Consider the following 6,000-nt stretch of genomic DNA (forward strand, 5'->3'; position numbering starts at 1 on the left):
ATGGATTTCTTGTCTGGCTCCCACTAGTCGTCCTATAGCAGCCCCCCGAATTACAGCCTTCATTGCATCCCATACAATTAGATTCGAGGACGCCGAGTCCCAGTTCGTGGCAAAGTAGTCAGTCAAGGTGTCAGCAATGTGTGATCTAAATGGACCATCTTCGAGCAGCTTGGGATTAAGTCTCCATGTAGGGACCGGCGAGGGTACCCTTCCCCAGTGTAGATCAAGTGTTAGTGGTCGGTGGTCCGAAAACGTTTTAGCTAAGTAGTCCGATGTGACGCATCTAGTCGTGATGGAGCTGGAGCACACAAATCTATCTAATCGGGTATGTAGGTTGTGTAAAGGGGAATAGCATGAATATTCTCTGTGTGTTGGGTGCAGTGCGCGCCATGTGTCAGCCAACCGCCAGCCTCGGAGCCATGTCCCGAAAGATTCCGATAGTTTATGTATACCCGCCGCCTGGAGGGGGGGGTGCGATCTGTCGAGGGCCACATCTAAGATCATGTTCCAGTCACCCCCTAATATCCAGGGGACATCTACCCAGTCCGCCAATGCCCGGCCCACTGCGGCCAGAAATCTATCCTGGTCAGAGTTCGGGGCATAGATGCTGCCCAAGACCACCACCTCCCCGTCCAGGGTGCCCCTCACCAGCATATAGCGCCCTTGATCATCCGTGCGTCTCTCTAGTTCTACAAACGGAGTGCCGTGGCTTACCCATATCGTGGCTCCCCTGGAAAAGGCAGAGTATGTCGTGGAGAATATAGCACCCCTCCATTTCTTCCGTAGTAGGAGTGTCTCGGAGTGCGTCATGTGTGACTCCTGAAGGAACACTATATGTGCCTGTTGTCTAATCAGGAAAGCATGCACTCTGTGTCTCTTCTGCACCGCCCCCAATCCTCTCACATTCCAGGTGACCAGCCTATACTTTCCCTTAACGTCAGCCATATCCAGCTGTAGGTGTCGTTCGGATTTTTCCTATGTGTTCAAGCAAGTGATTCTTCCTTGTCAACCAGGAGACAGTTCCCTCCCTATCCCAAACCCCAACTGTGGAGGCGCAGCCACTAAACCCTGCTGTGCCAAACCATAACTTTTTAAACGTAGATAAACAAATAACGTTGCATACGCTAGTGGGGGGTCAACCAAGCAAGTGCCGTGTCCATAGAGCCATACCCGGTCAAGCCGCCGGCTCAACGGCGCCGCCGGGGGAGTTCTGTCATATTTACGCAGTATATGTAGCCACGTCCCTTGGAGGGGTGGGGGAAAGCAGAGAAACAGGGAAGGGAAGGGTAGGGGGGAGGGGGATTGGCCACTTTCCGGTCCAGTCAGCAGGACGCAACCAGGTGTCCCGGGGGCACAGGAAGTGCTCAAGTCTCACCCCGCGGGCCTCTGACAGACGTCTCTCTCCCCCTCCCCAAGTCCATGCCCTCTAGTGTCATCCAGTAAGGGAAGGGCCCCAAGTACATTCAAAACAAACATAAAGTCCCTCCTCCCTCACCTCCGCCACCCCCTAGTCCATACAAAAAAGGATATCATGATGTATTCAGGCCACATGTCGGAGCCACAGGAAATATCATTCTTGGGCATTATCCATAAGTTCGTCCGCAGCTCTGGGCGTCACTGTCGGGAATAGGACCATACTGGTGTCCGAGTCCGAGTGGACGGTGCTGTCCTCAGTGTCCGTGTTGATCGTCTCCCGATCCTCTCTGAAGGAGCCCACCGCTGCCACTGCATCATTTTGTCCCTGCTTCTGTTGGTGGGCTGTAGGTTTGCGCTGTTTCGGATGATCGCGTCGGGCGCCCTTCCGGGTCCCTCCCTGAGTCGAGCTGTCATTGGACCCATTGTCCGTAGAGTTCTGCGTCTGGTCCAGATGATCCTCGATCTCCATCGTTTCCATCCATTCCTCCACATCGGCTGGGCTTTCAAAAAAATGAGATTTTTTGTCGTGGATCACTTTCAGGCGTGCGGGGAATAATAAGGCGTATCGCAGTTTTGCCCGTTGGAGTCTCTGTTTTACTTCATAGAAGGAGGACCGCTGTTTCTGCACTTGAGTGGTGTAGTCCGGGTACAGTGATATTCGTTTGTTCTCCCACTGTATGACTGATTTTATTCTGGCCTGGCTCAGCAGCATGTCCCTGTCCCGATAATTTAGGATCTTGACAATAAGCGGCCGTGGCGTTTGTCCCGGTTTCGGTTGGCCAGTGGGGATCCTATGAGCTCTCTCAACACAGAAGAACGGCGACAGACCCTCAGAGGCGATGTTATCCCGGAACCATTGTTCCATGAACTCCGCCGCTCGGGATCCCTCGCTTCTTTCCGGCAGGCCAATAACGCGGATGTTGTTGCGTCGATTACGCCCTTCTGCATCCTCCACGCGTTCCATCAGGGTTTTTACTTGACGTTGGATCAAGTGTATGGAGTCCGTATGTTCCGCCACCGCCGGTGTAAGTTCAGCAATCGTCAGGCCCTGATCTTTGACTTTATCCGCTAATTTCCCATGATCTGCTTTGAGCAAGGAGAGGTTGGCGGTGAGGGTGCCCAGCTGCGTCTCCATCACCGTCCTGGAGTCTCTGATCTCTTTAAGTATGAGATCTAACTTGTTGCCTGGCTGGTTCTCCGAGGCGGTGGAAGTCGACGTCAGCGGCGCAGGGCCCCCTGGGTCCGCCTCCAAAGTGGGTCCTGTGCCTGGTCCCTCCTTGCCCTCCACAGTCTTCACGCCTTTACGCACCATGGTGTGCCTCGGGTATCTGGTTGGCAGCAGGGGTGCGTTTCAGGGCGAGTTCCGGCCGTTCGGCGTGTGCTGTACCTCCTAGTAGTGTCTCCTTCGGCCTCCCCTATCACTCCCTCCCGGGGTCAGTGTCCAATGGGGCCTCAGCGAGTCCGCAGAAGGGGGGCCCGATTCCAACCGGGTCCAGGTTAAAGGGGCACCCAGACTGTCTCTAGGAACAACTCCTGGTAGGTGAAGTGTTCTCCTCCCGCCAATCTGGGTCCGGCGGTCCAGAGTCGACAGCAGGGTCTCGTGTCACGGACACCCGGGAGCAGCCACCGACAGGGTCGCAGCGCATCTATGGGGGGCTATCTCCCACCTCTTCCAGGCCCTAGCGGCGTCGGGGCTTTTCACGAGTGGTGTCCACTATCAGACGATATGTCCCTCCCCCTATGCCGACGGTCCAAGGCCAGCTGTAGCAGGTAGTGGTCTCCGGCTCTTGTGCCCTCCCATCCGTGAATAGACGGGTGAGCAGACTCAGAAGGGCCGCCTGGTGATTCGCCTTCCGTGGCTCTTCGAGGGTGCCAACCGCGGTGCCCCCGGCGCAGTCGACACTCGAGGCCCCGGCTCGCCGCGTGGAGACAGGCCCCGGGCCCCTCCGCCTTCACAGGCACCCGGCCCTGTATCACCTTATCTCTGCTGCCCCTCAGCTCTGCGATCGGGCCTCTGCAGCAGAGTCCAGCCCCAGGCCCAAGGATCTCCTCCCGCCTCAGTCCGCCATCACTGTCGTTTCAGGTAGTAGCTGCGTCCGAGGCCCCGGCTCACTGTGCAGCGTAAGGCCTCAGGGGCTCCTCCCTCACTCCCTCGGGCCTCTCACCTCCAAACACAGCAGACTGTCAGTAGTGCAGGCTGGGGAGACTCCGGTCGGCAGGCACCGATGACAGGTGCGGGTAGGCGGCTCTCCGTGCGTCTGTCACCCGAAGCTCCGGCCCGCAGCACAGGGTCGTCCGCAGTCCCCCCCTGCTTTCTAGGCACCGGACTCCGAAGGACACCCTCCGCAGCTCTCTGCAGCAGCGGGAACAGGATCTTCGCCGAGGCAACCCGTCCGCAGTCCGGGAGGTTCCACCGTACTGCCGTCCCTCTATCACCGCAATACGGGCGCAGTCCCTACTCGAGGCCCCGGCTCGGGACGTGGCACCAGGCCGCAGGATTAATCGCGGTGTAGTTCCAAAGTCCCTGCCGTCCGGGATCAGCAGCTGGGCAGGCGGGGACCCTTATCGTCAGGATCCATTCGTCTATTGACGAAAACGGCCCCTCCACATGGACGGTAGGATCTTTATTCCCCCGGCGGCACCGGAGCTCTAACAGACTCCGTCCGCCATGATGGCCTGCTAGCCACGTCCCCGAGAGGGCTATGGCTGGATGAACTTCTTAATTAGTGTCTGATATCCCGGTGAGGTCTGTTAAATCCATCAGCACAGTCGGTTGTGCAATAGTGGCGCCCTCTCGAAGATGCTTTTGCTTAACCTGTTTAGCCCCTGGACTCTTTCTTCTTGGGGTCCCTGGAGTAGGTACGGATGCTGAAGAGACAACTGGAGCCTCAATAGTTTGAGAGCTTGGCTCAGAGTTTGACTCAAACTTGCTACCCGGTTTCCCATCCTCTCCCACTTCAATGGGCAAGGGGGGTGAAGGTAATACTTTGGTAGTGGACACAGGCATGACCTGGTAGTAGGTTTTCAGCGAAGGGGTTATTTTTGATTTAGAGAAGGTGATTTTTTTATCCTGTACTTTCCCCTTACCTCTCTGATTTCTGGGCTTAGACGGAGGGTTTGCTAGGTTTTTACCCCCGGTCTGCATGGACTGTTTTGCCGAGAGTTTTACCTCAGCCACCGGTGGGGATACTCGCTGTGGTAAACTTGATTGAATAATCACATTGTTGGAAGCCGGATGAGCCGTCCTAGCCTGCAGTGAGTACCTTGTAAGTTTAGGGGAGATGTTCGCTCTTGCAATTCCACTCCCTTCTCCATACAGTCCGGCAGTACCTTGTGATAATTGTCCTCTACCTCTTTTACTCGCTCAGCTTTACAGTTTAGCTCCTGATATAAATATACATCCGGGTACAGAAACTCATTACTCCCGCTGCGGGAACCTACAGATAACCCCCTTCTGCCAGCTCGTACTTTTGTTGATCACAACTCACGATTCTGTGCTCCCCCCCTAGCTTCAGCTCCTACCTGTTGAGGATGCTGTGTGCTTTGTGTGCTATGCAGCCCATAATTTCTCCCACCTGCATTGTACAATGACCAGACGAGAGAAACACTTCACCTCCACTCGGTGGTGGCTACCTTCCACCTCCAGCCCGAGCTCGGTGCGCTGGAGCTGAGACCCGATTCCGGGAAACACCTGGATGCCAGAAACACTAGATCGCCGACCGCGCTAACCGCGCCATCCGCTGCCGTACCCCGCTGCAGGCGCCTCCCGCATGCCAACTGCCAGAACGCTAAAACGCGGTCAGACGCCGTCAGATGGAGAAGCGCTGATACGCCGGAGAAAACTACAGCAAGGTCGGGCATCCGCCGAGGAAAAGCAGCACCGTAAGTAAACAGAAACCAGGTCCACCATACGGAGTTAAATGCACAAGATTTTGCCGTATTTAGGGTTCAGGATGCGGGGCCATTAAACTTCATACCCCGCCGTCGATCTGGAGCCTTGGAGAGGAGCGTCTGCGGCCGCTCACACGGCGGTCGCCATGTTCCTCCTATAGACTTCCTCTTTCCAGCTCGAGAAGCTAGCTTTGCAAAACAAAGAGCTTAAAGACGATGTGGAGAGATTAGAGAACCATTCACGTAAAAATAATTTGAAATTTTTGATCATCCCAGAAGCGATGGAGAGAGAAGATCTAAAGGGTTTTGTGATCGCGTTATTGAAAGCTACGGTCTCTGAGGGGTTCCCGAATGTGGACTTAAAAAACGAAATCCAGAGGGTACACAGAGACCCCTTTAAAAGAAACCCGGGAAGGTAGAAACCACAAAAAATATTGGTTAATTTCCTTTCCTATTCAGTGAAGGAACAGATTTTATCAGCAGCCTTAAAAGCAGGAACTATATCTTCTCCTTTCTTAGACAGATCTCCATTCACCTTCTCTATTATGTCCGATATCTCACATATAACAGCTGAAAGACAGTGGGAGTTGGGGAAGAGATTAGCAGAATTAAACAGTCTTGGGGCTTAGGCTCAATTAAGGTTCCCGGCTACACCGAGAGTAATGTGGAATAACCATATGCACATGATCCGGT

Source organism: Lissotriton helveticus, chromosome 3_1 (assembly GCF_964261635.1).
Source record: "Lissotriton helveticus chromosome 3_1, aLisHel1.1, whole genome shotgun sequence".
Taxonomy (NCBI): domain Eukaryota; kingdom Metazoa; phylum Chordata; class Amphibia; order Caudata; family Salamandridae; genus Lissotriton; species Lissotriton helveticus.